The sequence below is a fragment of the Scatophagus argus genome, chromosome 17 (assembly GCF_020382885.2).
Source record: "Scatophagus argus isolate fScaArg1 chromosome 17, fScaArg1.pri, whole genome shotgun sequence".
NCBI classification, from domain to species: Eukaryota; Metazoa; Chordata; class Actinopteri; family Scatophagidae; genus Scatophagus; species Scatophagus argus.
This window is the reverse complement of record NC_058509.1, coordinates 2,278,754-2,292,272: the sequence shown is the minus strand read 5'-3', so window position 1 is coordinate 2,292,272 and position 13,519 is coordinate 2,278,754. Positions and strand designations below refer to the sequence as shown.

The 13,519-nt window shown below is 43.1% G+C and overlaps 1 protein-coding gene across 1 annotated transcript in view; it reads left to right on the top strand.

Annotated features, from left to right (window-relative positions):
* Nucleotides 1-753: 753 nt before the first annotated feature.
* The window catches only part of grin2da (glutamate receptor, ionotropic, N-methyl D-aspartate 2D, a), a 175,058-nt gene continuing 162,292 nt past the window's right edge, over nt 754-13,519 (top strand). The window contains exons 1-2 of the mRNA XM_046417378.1: nt 754-3,591; nt 4,920-5,068. The gene's annotated coding sequence lies outside the window, so the exon portion shown is untranslated. The remainder of the gene's footprint in view (nt 3,592-4,919; nt 5,069-13,519) is intronic.

Here is a 13,519-nt window from a genome sequence, read left to right as displayed (position 1 = left end):
TAAATGGCTTCTAAATGCTTTCTAGTGTATTTTAGCTTCCATATTTCTAAGATACAGAAAAGCTTTTTTCTTTTTTCTGCTTGAAAAAGAGAGAGAGAGTTGTGTTCAGTCAGTCATTGTGTGAGTGGGTGTCAAACAGTGTGTTTCTCTTGAGAAAGCACCTCAAACAAACCTGCCAATTAAACATGGTTCTGAATGTGCAATTCGACCAGAAGAAGAAGAGCTTTTCATATGCAGTGAAGAGTTTGTGTGCACAAAGACCACGAAATGTGTGAGTGTGAAAGGACAATTTTAACATTTTGACGATTAAATTGTTTCCAAATCGTTTGCAGTTTGGTTGTCACACACGCTGAGATTTAATTTCACAAAAATAAAGAGAAATAAGCAGAACTGTTTTCTCCATCTTTTAACCTTGACTGTGTTGTGTCATAACCTGAGACAACCTGTACGGTTTGCCAAGTGTCTGCATAAACATGAGCTTTGGGTCAGACTGGATCTTTAAAGACTAATCCATCCAGTCCATCCAAAAATCAATGCAGTGACAGGATGTATAAATATTTTGGTCACTGGTTTCATACAACTGCTGTAAAAAAGCATCTGAAAGCAAATTTCAAACAAATTTCAAATTCGACTCTTGACGTGAAAAACGCTGAGAGCCACTGATCACCATCCTCTTCATCAGTGCCATTAGCTGCACCTCACACGATGCTGACGATGATGAAGATGATGTCGAAATGTAACGTGTCACAGTCACAGTGAGGGTGATGACGATGCGGGCGATGATGGGGCTCATCTCCCGTCTGACTGAAACAAAAATAATCATGTTGTTGTGTCTTCAGGCCATTGAGTCACCAAAGTCACATTCAGCTTTAATGAGCTGAAGAGGAACAAATGAAATGATAATAACAATAATGTGGTGACATTTTGTGAACCTTTTGGTGTTTTTGGTGATTTAGATTCAGTGTCAGCACCAAAAACTGCAAGAAAGTTGCAGTAACGCATTTTTGTCCACTTGGGGGCAGTGGAAACAACTTTTTAAACGCAACATGGACATATAATCACGTTTTAAGTTTATAAAGCGAATGAATTTTACACATTCAGCAGTTACTAAGCCACATTTTGGAGTTGTGTTTCCATCCGCCTGGCACGTTTAAGTTCAGTTTTCACCCTCATCTCCTCTTTGCTTTTCACCAGGAAGCCGCTAACATCATGTGTCTGCTGCATTCTGCTGTACGCTGCTGCCAAAATGCTGTGAGAGTGAAGTCGTGTGCTGCAAAGCTAAACGATGTGTAAATAAGTAAATCAAAAATGTGAATAAGTAAGCCCACTGTGATGCTCCAAGGGCAGCTGCAGATTCAAGTCATAATCTCTGCAGGGATGAATGAGCTGACTGGAGGTTTAAACTGACCGCACAGCCCGTTCATGTCAGTTTAGCCATTTGGAAGCCGCCAGTCATCTGCTGCTCGGAGATTTGGTCTGATGTCGCTGCACGGGTTTACCTGACTGCCTGGCTGACCATCAGTCTGCCTGCATGACTTCATACTGACTTAGTGCACCCAAAACGGAGAGTGAAGAGGATTTCTGCTGTCATGTGGAGACTCTCTGCGTACTGTTGTGTTTAAAACTCAAAAGACTCTGCTGATATTAGCATGACATCAGTATTTACTACAAGCACATGTTAGCTGTTAACCTTCATTTGTAGCTTGTCCGCATTGAGTTTCCCGTTAACACTGGGCATGTGTGAGCTACGTTTTTATGGAAACGTACGTTTCATGTGTCCTGTCAGATTAATTGTTCTTTTGAAAGTATGGCAATCCAACCAAACTTCATGAAACACTCTGTGAACCGCACGTCTCCAAGCCAAACAGACATCTGTGTTAGCTGGAGGATGTTTGGGCGGTCTGTCAATATTTTAGCTCAGATGTGAAATTTCAGGCCACAGCGACATGACAGTCTGTGAAAGAGTAATGAGTGAGTCATTTTGTGTCCACATGTTCTTTCTTCTGGGTTTCAGTCCAGGTTTGACAGACCTGTTCAGAGCCTTTTCCACGCTGACAAGAAAACTGAATTCTTACAACATCTGTGTGTATAAAAAAACAAGGTGATGCCACATTTACACATGAAAATGAACACATGCGGCAAAAAACAAAGCTTCATACATCATTCTGAGACTAAAGCTGAGGCTGCCTCTTTTAACGACTTAAATGTATGTGTGATTAGTCCTCCTCCTCCTCCTTTTTTCCCTCTCACTCTGCTCTTTCTTCCTTTCATCCTCTCTGAAAGCCGGGGGGGAATTGATGGAGACGTGTCGGGGGTCCAGAACCACAGGTGTTTGGGAGGTAGCCGGTAATGAATGGCTTCCAGCAGAATGTTAATCATGATTAACGAGTGAGAACAGCCAGGAGGCGGCGGCGCCTGACAATAGAGCGAATCGACCAGGCGTGGCAAACGCCGGCCTCGGCACAAAGTCCACGCAGAGACGCTTGGCGGGGGAGTTTGGCCGGCCAAGGACGGACATGTTGACACCCTCCTGCATTTCAGGAATCATGGACTGCCGCTTTATGGGGTGCGTAAATCTGTTTTCCATCTGAGGTGGCAATATGGCAGCGTCATTATTTGCCCTCATGGGATGAAAGGAAGAATGTGATATGACTGAGGCCGCACTGTAAAGTCTGAAGACTGTCTGCCCGTCAGGTTCGGCTGAATCAGTAGGCCCTGACTCAAAATGCTGCGTTATAATACTGGCTTAAGTGTTTCTACAGCAAAATTGTCCTCATGTTATAGCCCACGGGCTGCTATAGCAGCTGTTCTTATTGAAGCTGTGCTCAAACCAGCCCTTTTAGTAACAAAAACATAGTGGAAAAAGGCAGATTGTTTTGTCTCGGCTCTGCAAAAGAAATAATCCCGCTGTACTCTCTGCAAAGCTGTTTACATGGCGGTGGATCCTCTTCAACAGAAATGAGCTTCAAAGCTGCAAAGAAGGAAACAAACACCAACAGAAAAACAGTAGCACGACCTCCGAAAGAGTCACAGTCTGCGTTTCAAGATGACTTATTTAAATTATGAACCCGCCAATAGAACTGATGATGACTAATTTTGTTTCTTGTTTCACTGATATCATGAGCACTTTAACGAAGTCTAATCCGACTCCTTCATGTCCTATGTGTACAACAGTACACTAAAAATCAAATTTCTGTGCAAGTCTGTCACATTGTATAGTGATTGTTATTGGTCAGTCACTAATATTTGTTTTTCACATTTTATACAAGGCTGCTACTTAGTGATTGATTTCATAATGGATTGATGTGCCGATCAATCCACAAAATGTTTGTGGAATATGAGAAGACATGTGAAACCTCAAGATGATTAAATTCACTGCAATTTAAAGGTCCAGTGCACACGACTTAGCGACATCTAGTGATGTGGCTGCAGACTGCAACCCTCCTCTGAAGAGGGACAGAACACAAAATGCCCTCCTTAAGCTGGTGTTCAGTTTGTCCATTCCAGGCTACCGTAGAAACATGGCAGTGCAACATGGACTCTGTGGAAGAGGACCTGCTCCCTCTGAAGACACAAAAGGCTCATTCTAAGGTAACAAAAACGCAGTTTCAACATATTTTATTGTATTCCTGAGGATTCATTCCACTAAAGCTTCCACACAACGGGGACGTGTTTGCTTTGGAATTTTTGTGTGAAAAACATTTGGATCTATTAGTTAACAATGCTTTGTACCTTAAAAGTTTTTCATGTGTTTGTAAAATTAAGATTTGTAAAAGTAACTGTGGTTGTCAGATAAAAGTGCTAAAAAAGTATATGATGTGCCCTGAAATGGAAACACTTAAGTAAGAAGTACGTCACATTTGTACTCAAGTACAAATAATAATTAAGTAAGTCACTTCTTCACACTCTGACAGATAGTTTTCACTTAGCAGTACAGTTTGTCCTTACACTTTGATCCTGGCTCTGTTTCATGCTGCATGAATCCCTCTCTGTGTTTGTAATATGACCGTCAGACGTCCATATTGATAACGTGGGACGGCTTTGCGTGCGCTCGTGTATTTTCTCCGTGTCCGCAGCGGGAAGGAGTGCGATTTATCTGCAGGGTGTTGTACAAAGTAGTCGCTCTGAATGATAGCTTACTGTCAAAGCGAGTGATTGAATAAAAATTGAATTTTTTTTTATTATTTTCACTCAGAACAAGAGGAGTGTTTGAGAAAGAAAACCATCCAAACTCAATTGCATATTAAAAACAAGCGGCGAGCGGAATGAGACGACGTTTCCGGTCTGTTGTGCACATCGAGCTCCCAGAGGCATCCATGCATTGTTTATTTTTCCCTTCATAGGAGGCCTGAGGGAGGAGGAAATTACCCTGTCGCTCGTCAGCGAGCTGCTATAATAGCTGCGTGTATTGTCCGTATGGCAGCAGTAAACATGGACGCCGGAGCGTGTGCTGCTGTAGGCGGACAGGTGCTCATGCTAATCAAGTGGGAAGGAGCCTGTGTGTGTGTGCGTGTGTGTGTGTGTGCGCGCGCGCTCTTACCTCTTTGCCTGTGTGTGTGTGCTTGTGTTTCACCATCTGTGTGCACTTCCTCCAAACGTTAGTGTGGAAGTATTCCTGTGTGTGTGTGTGTCACGTCAGATTTCCACTTAAATCCAACTTTGTCTGCGTGTGTTAGCAGAGTGCCAGCATGCTAATGAGGGGGGTTACGTTTCCACGCTGCATTAGGACGTCGCAGATGGGGTCAGAGGTCAGGCGATGTGTTTACAGAGCGTTGTTCATCGTGGCTGTCGATCTCATCGACTTGTCTCGTCCGTTAGATCCCACATTAACCTGCTGACCTCTCAGCGTCTGAATGAACACATTTGACTTTAAGAGTGTTGGCTTTTTCTGGACTCAATCATTTTTCTTTTTCATTAAGGGTCCCGAACAAAAATGTGTGGGTTCAGCAGTGACAGCACCGAGAAGTGATGTTTTTAAACATCAAAGACGTTATGCAGACCTGGTCAGGATCAGCTTCAAGAGACGAGGACGACGTGCCGAGTCGGTGGAGACCAAAGCGGAGTCAAAGTGAGTGGCTGTGATGTTCAGCACGTTTAGCATCTTAGTGTGTTTGCATTTGCTAATTCAACGTGATCGTCTCACTGTGATGGTATAAAAGTCAGGAGATCCCCAACTTCACTGGAATTCACGAATGTCTCCGTGGCTCCAGTAAAGCTGTTTTACAGAAGAAGTTGCCGATCGCGTTAGAAAAAAAGTCACGGGGTCACCAAAGTCAGCGAGATTCATCCTGAAGGAACCTCAAATGTTCTGTAGCAGATTTCACTGATATCTATTGATGAGTTGTTGAGATCTTTCACTTTGAATCACATCACAAATATAATATGAACAAATATGAACCCGCTGATGGAGGCTCACCAGGGTCCATAAGTGTCTGCACGAGATTTCATGGCAGTCCGTTGAGCGTTGTCTGACTGACCGACATTGTGCCTCCTGGGAGCCACGCTGCTCCAACTCCAGTTGCTCTAAAAATTATCCCACGTTACATGGACACAACTGACACAAACGTCCAAAGTAAAAAACAACAACAACAACAAAGTTCCCCTCAAATGTTCCCTATTTTTCCCTAAATTTCAGTTGTTATGACAACACCTGCGTGCCGTGCAGCATGTAGTGTCCAGCGGTGCATTGAGTGTCTGTCTGTCCTCCCCGTCCTGTCTGTCCTCCTTGTCTCTCTGCTCGCCCCTTCCTAATTATCCCCTGGGGACAATAAAGATTGACTAAACTGAACTCTGCGGTCCGTGAGTGACTGATCAGCTGTCCGTTGCCATGGTAATGCGGTCTCACTGTATGCCAACCTGTCGACCTTCGCGGCTGTCTGTCTGCCAGCCTGCCTGTCCGTCTCTTTGAGTCTGTCAAACTGTCTGTCTGCCTCCCACTGCTCCATCGTCTGGGTGTCGCTCTGCCGGTTTTCCTTTCGCCCCGTTAATGTCTTCCTGTCTCTGCTGCTGTCTGTCTGTCCGTCCACATCTTCAGCTACATCTCCAACTTGTCAGGCTCTTCCTCAGCTCGCCCGTCTGTCTGCATGGCGGGTTTTGTTCATATTTAATTCACAAACTGCAGGGTTTTTCCACTGCACGGATTTGAATTTGCTTTTTCTTTTTTATCACAGGCCATCTGAGAGAGTAGAAAGCGATTAATCAGGAGCCAGAACTTCTATTCCTGAATGGTGATCCTAGAAAACAGCTTTCAGTGGCTTATCACTGGCTGATAGCAGATCTGAGATTGAGGGGTTTGGAAAATTACATTTTCACTGGTAGCTTTGCCAGCTGGAAGTCTTTCTGAGTGAAAAGAAATGATGTTTCCATGTGCTGTGTGGTGTCCAAGCTGCCATTTACAACGTGTCAAACGCTCCGTAAGCCTCAGATGGTGCTTGTTGGCTTGATTTGAAACTTCGATAGCTATTGTAATCTTGAGGGTGACACAACTTTTTTTCCCCACTGTTTATAGTGTTGCGGTAGTCAAATCTGAGTCAGACATCAGCACCATATTTCTGGCCTACATGCATACGTGAATCTGCTGCATCATTAAAGGAATATTTTAATACTAGGGCTGGTTGTGGGCATTTGGCTTTGCGACATTATTCAAAAAGCCAAAAGACAGTCTGACATCAGGACTAATTGTACTATCAGTAGCAGCTGTTTTATGTACATCAAAGGCAGTCCTAGGATAATTGAAATTTTTTTTTTCCATTAAACACGTTGCTTTTAGCAGGTAAGTCATAGGTGTCTGTTCATTACCAGAGAAAAGCAAATGCACAGTTGGACACACATTTTCTGTCCATTAAGCCCAAGTAAAGTGTCGTGGGAGAGCTTGTTAGGGCCGTCGAGTGCCTTAATGTGCCGTGGGACGAGATGACTGATGGAATAAAACAAAGGAGGCTGGTGTTGTGCCTTTCATCCTCCTGTGTCTTTAGCGGCAGGCGTGTTATTAGTTTGTACTCTGATTAAAGACGAGACTCGTTGAAATGCCCGAGAGTCACTCACTCGATTAGCCCTCACAAACAGGCGTGTGCTTTATTCAATCACTACCTTATTCTGGTTTTTTTGAGTCAGTTTTGATTACTCCACAGATCACACTGATGGCTTTACTGATTGAATGAATATGCATTCTTTACCTTTGTATAACCTTAGACTTCATTTTTGTAATGAAGACAATGTCAGTGTTACTCAGGTATCTGCAAGTGATTTAAAGGTACTGAAGCACCTTATAATATCTTTTCTGAAATATTTCATATCACCCAAAAATGATCTTCGGTTGTGAGTGTAGGTGCAAGTCACGAAATATGGCAAACTATGATTGGTCAGCCCAAATAAAATGTACTTTCCTGCAAACCACGTATATGATAACATTACATTTCTTTATGTTTCAGTTTTTTACCTTTCAGCTCTGGTTTAAGCTCAAAAACCACTTTGTTCAGGTGAAGAGAATATTGTGTTTGGACTTAAGTTTTGTCAGAGCAGTTCTGCAAAATGCTGAAATGACTCTGTTCTGTCAGCTGATGGTCGGCCAACGATCCCTCACTCACTGCAGCATTATTTTACGTATTGTCCACGTAAATTTTTATGATACGTATGAAACAACAATAGTTAATGCTTCCGTGATTTAATGTAAAGTACAATGTCAACATTTTATTTTGGAAACTGGGCAGGATTCAGTGGGGTCCAACATGTAGTCTTCCTAGAGTCCACCACCTCACAGCAAGAGTGCAGACATGTAGTCAACCAAGAGCAGCGCGAACGTCATTTTATCCATCATTAATGCTCGTACATGAATGAACTGTGAATTGGGAGCTTGTGTCATTACAGGCCAAGCAATCAATGCACTCAATTGGACAAGCCTGAGGCATGTATGGAGTCACAATCTGAGAACAACATACCAGTAACCTTCCTTCCTGGCTATGGATCATTAGCGAGATGGATTAGACTGGTGGGGAGCCCGATCCATCACGGGGATCAATTCTGATGAAAGAACAACAACAAAAAAACACCCAACAACATGTAAGCAAAAAATTTTACGCTTTTTACTTTGCATTGACTGTGTGTCTACATGCCTTTTATTTTCCCGTGAAAGTCAGCCAGGTCATCCCATCTTCTGACAGCTTAGCAACTACCAGCGTCTCGCTTGGTTTAAATAGTTCAGGAGTCAAGGATTTGACCTTTTTGCCATGTACATATACTGCCAGAATTTATAATGTGTGTAGTACAAATTAATACAAAAAATAAAAGTGCATTACATCCAGTAAGTCTATGAAATTATCTAAACATGAGCCAGAAACAAGTTTCTGTATAGATGTCTTTATTTTAACAGCACGTATTTGACATTATCAGTCCCCCACAGAGCCATGGGGGTTTTCTCTGCGCTCTGTGCCTGCAGCTGCCTGGCAATAAACTGTAATGAACACACATACACACACACACACAAAACATCTTAGATTTTTTAAAGAGATGTCAGAAAACCAGTAGATAATGTCATCACTGAGCTCACTGCTGGGACTTGGGAGACGAAGCGAGACCAACATGCCTTGACAAAGATGTCAGGAGCAAACACTGTAAAGCCGAGAAAGGTTATGGATGGATGTTTGTCACAGTGGCTTTTAAATGGATTACTAAAACACACATTAAAGTTCCACACATAGAGAACTCAAAATAGTGAACGTAAGCGTGAGATTTACTGGATCCGGTCCCGGTAGTCCTCTGCCCCCCACACCGGCTGAAAGAGGAGGCTAACGGTTATGCTAATTTCTTCACGGTCAGGCTGTAGTAGTATGAGCGTGAGGTGCATATGGGCTTTATGGTGGGCCATGGATGTCCTTGTTCCATACTTTTTACCACAGTAGCACCAGCAGTACGTCACAGGGGGTCAGGAGACGTGGGGGGGCTCCTAATTAACCACTGCTGAGTGTAACATTTTGGCCGGGTTGGTAATCATCGGATTAGGATTCTTCCCTTTACAGAAACCTTCAAACTCTCTTCTTGGTGTATTATGCTCGATTTTATGCGTCTTTACTCAAGATTAACCTCTTCAGTTTGATGTGTTGAGTCCACGACAGCTGAGCCAACAGAGCTGAAGTGGGTTGAGGACACACAGCAGCTTCAAGAGGGGTAACTTCCCCCCCAAGCGGCTCCAGGTGGCAGCAGGAAGTAACCGTTTGAAAATTAACTTCAGCACAGTATGGCCGCGTTTTGATGCTTCATATCGAAAGCAAAGTGAAGGCAGCAGAGCGGACAAAAGATCTAATGTTGGTGGACAGAGCGCTCAGCTTTAAATCAAAGAATTAGTAGGTGACCCTGTTATCTGGTAAAAATTATACTACTTTTAAGACATTGTGAATTGATACATCATGTTTTGGGTGATGAACTCACAGAAGCCTGCTGAAAATGAGACGTCCTCCTAAGAGCAGCAGCCCCTTCAGTAATCACCCCTTTATTCACCACTAATTGCGATCATTATTCCACAGAGAGAGCGAGTGATTCCATTATAGTCGGGACTTCTCCATTTCAGCCGCTCTCGCCTGATTTCCCCCTATGGCTGTCAGCTCCATGCAGTCCCCTCAGATCCCCTCAGATCTATAAACATCCTCAGCAGCAGCGTCAAAGGAGCAGACGACCAAAGACCAAAGAAGAGAACAGCGTTGGGCATTTTTTGTTGTTGTTGAGAGGGGAATCGAGTGAGAGTGCAGGCATGAAACGACAGAGACGCATGTTCTTTAAGGGAAATGCAGTTTTTTTATTCACTTTGTTCTTTCCTGCTCAGTTCATCTCTGCATAGCTGTCACAGAGGTTAGAGAGGCAAGCTTATGACCGAGTCCATTTGAGTCCCAGTGCAGCTATGAGCATGAAGGTTATTCCCACTGAAAAGCTGCCCGGGTGCCACTGAGCAGGGTAGTGAAGCCAGGCTGCTCAGAGGACATCAGTTTGCCCCGAGCTCCTCTGGGGGTGTCCACTTGAGTCCGCCTCATTCAAGGTGACATTAATAAAGTGCTCACACATGTTTTTTTACCGGATAAATAAAACCCCTTGACTTAAGTACAGTAATCCAATAACATAAGGGAAAGATGGGGAAGCTCCTGAGGCAGATAAGAAAAGTCACTTAAATATACAGTAATGTGTGATACAGTGTGCTGTGACCATTCTGCTATCTGCAAACTTATCTGGCAACTTTCAAGAAGCAACAGATCTCACTGTTAAGAGTGAAAATTACGCTTGGGGTAAAGGCAAATGTAGTTTTTTGTGAACTGACCATTTAAAGGAGATTTTTTTAAAAAAGGACTCGACTGTAAGAAAAACTACATGCATTTCACCTGTCCAGCAGTGCATGAAACATCAGCTACAAGCCTGTTGGCTGGAGCTATGAAAATGAAAAGTTAAGTTATAATCACCCTCTGAGTGCACAGGCTTGGCTCTGCAGTGGAAGAGGCAATTAAAATGGCCATTTCAGTATTTCAGGATATTTCCTTAATTAGCACTGAGAATCAGGTGTTGGTCATGGCAGTGTCCTCTTTAGAAAAGAAAAGGATGACTGCACGATAAGCTCTAACTATCTAACAGTACCACCACCATTTTGACCACACGTGGTCTTCACAAGACGAAACAGGAAAAGCTGCAAAGGTTGCATCACTTTACTGTTGCATTCAAGTGAACCGTTTTGCCACATCAGATAAACCCATCAGGCGTATCCGGGTTACTGATACAGATAATGCAGGGAAAATGTGTTGCAAGGAGGGTATTAAACCTTGAAAAACAAGTGAGACTTTAATTATGCAAAGGCAATGCGAATCAATACATGGGAAGCGTCCCTAATATATGTTTTCCACTCTGCTCGACTCTGAAACAGCTTCAAAAAGTACATGTGTCTGCTTACAAGATAAGACAAATCAAGCGTGCCTCATGTTTAATTCAAAACGTTTTTGCCCGAGTCTGGACTAGATCCACATCTGTGACCACATCTTGGCCGACTATTACAGAATGCGTCAGAGGCAATCTGTGAGGGATACAACCACTTCATTGGAAATCAACTCCATCATCCCTGCCGTTGGCTGGAGGGGAAATAGAGAGCGTTTCATTAAAGCAGAGGCAGCCGTATTGGTTAATTGACAGACATTGATGGAGTTTGCTCGCAGCATAATTCTCAAACTGCTTCTTGTTTTTTTTTTTTTACAGCATCTTAATTACACACACATACACACACTTTTGTACTCATATATTCATGATATATACATGCACTATGTAGACAGAAGTATTCAGACAGAGATAGTTGTTCGGGCTCGGCCCCTGACTTCCAATGAAGGGAAATCTTAATGCTTCAGCATACCAAGACATTTTGGACAATGCTATGCTTCCAACTTTGTGGCAACAGTTTGTTGAAGGCCCTTTTCTATTCCAGCATGACTGTGCCCCAGTGCACAAAGCAAAGCTCCATAAAGACATGGTTGGATGAGTTTGGTGTGGAAGAACTTGACTGGCCCACACAGAGCCCTGACCTCAACCCCATCCAACACCTTTGGGATGAACTGGAACGGAGATTGTGAGCCAGGCCTTTTGGTCCAACATCAGTGTGTGACCTCACAAATGCTCTGCTGCATGAATGGGCACAAATTCCCACAGAAACACTCCAACATGTTGTGGAAAGCCTTCACAGAAGAGTGGAAGCTGTTAGAGCTGCAAAGAGGGGACCAACTCCATGTTAATGTCTCTAAAGTACTTAGAATGCAGTGTAATATTCACAGTACCGGTCCCAATACTTTTGTCCATACAGCATTATTCCTCTGCCTTTAACACTTTCTCTGACCTCAGAATTTATAATCAACCTGATTTTTGTCCCCTCAGGTGAGAGATGAGTTCCCACAATGCAACTGTTTGAACGTATCTGTCCTCATATTGTCATCTAATTCTTACCTTAAGTTCCTCAATAGCCCTCTGATTAAATGACGACTAAAGAAAATATCACTTTGCAAAAATGTCCTCATTCTAAGGGCTGAGTAACTGAAAAACTCCCCACAAAGAAGAACAAATTTAGACAAAGAAACCTAAAATTTAGCAGCAGGAGATTTAATTAATCAATTTATCATATTTGGTGTCCTAATTGCATGAATTTTACTTTCAATAAGTGCATACACATGTGAGGAATGAGCAAGCACAAAACAAGAGCCTAAAAGTAACTCACGGCAAAACAAATAAATATTTTTCCTCTCAAGTAATTTACATATAGTTTCTTCAGTTGGACCACAGATAAATTTATAAATTGCCTTCCCCGAAAGATGTAGGAGAGGAAGGAAATGAAGAATAAATGAGAGCAAAAGCAGAATTAGAAAGCGCGAAGACCAAAGGTGGAAAGACAAAAGAAAAGTGCTGACGTAAAGACTGGAGGGAAGGTGGGAGGGAAGATAAGACAACGAGGTAAAAGTGCCGTCTGACGACACGCAGCGTGTCGGCTCCAGGACCTTGTCATGTTCAGTGATTAAAGTATCTTTGAGCCCCCTCCGCATGGTGAAATCACAGTCAAGCTGCACAGAGTTGTTGAGGCCATCTGGCTCATTGGAAACGCCTTGGCACATACACACCAGCCGCATCCTGCGAGGACGGGGATTTGGAAGACATACTGAAGTACCTGTGGCATTTTAAAAAAAAACTCCAGTCCCTCAAAGTTAAGAAATTCATTTTAAAATTCATTTTAAAATTCATTTGGCGATTACTGAGAAAAGTAATTTTTCTAGATGTGTGAGGATCACCTGGCAGCAGTGACTGATCTGCGTTGACTCAGTGCAGTTGCCCCATCTGAGGATTTGTGAGTCCAAAAATCTCCCTCTTAGGCAGGAACATCTCTGGTCACGGGTCCAAATCAGAGCTGCCTGAACTCCAGATTTCCTCCTGGGTCTGACTGTAGTGAAATCTGCAGATTATAGATACTTCAGGTACTGCAGTCAGACTGCAGATAGATCTTTTTTGATCCTTCATTTATATAAGGAGAATTTCCTGAGCATAAATTTGCTTTTCGTGGCGTGGCTTCACTCTAACGCAGTTAACATGCATTCACGCCAGGGAACAGCCCGGCCTCATACAACTGTGTGAACTGACCATGATGAGCTGAAACGGCAAATCACGTCTGGTGTATGAAAACTAAGTGCTATCTGTTCGCTGGCCTCCAGAGGAGCAGATGAGCAGGCTGACATTCAGATGGCATGGTGACTCACAACATGAGGCTGGTAAAGTCTTGGCACTAAGAATAGTTGGTTAGAAAAGATCACGTTTTGTTTTGGAATACCTCGTTTTGTCTAAATCCAATCATCTTGCCAAGATGTCTCATTCAAATCATCCTCTTCAGATGTCACAGCTGGAAAATCTCTCGATGTGTCCTTCAAAATATCTGCGATTGGTTCCACCGAAACAGCTACAAAGTAAACCAAGAAACACAAACCCATAAAACAATTTTTATTTGTGAGATTATAGACCTCAGATCTGG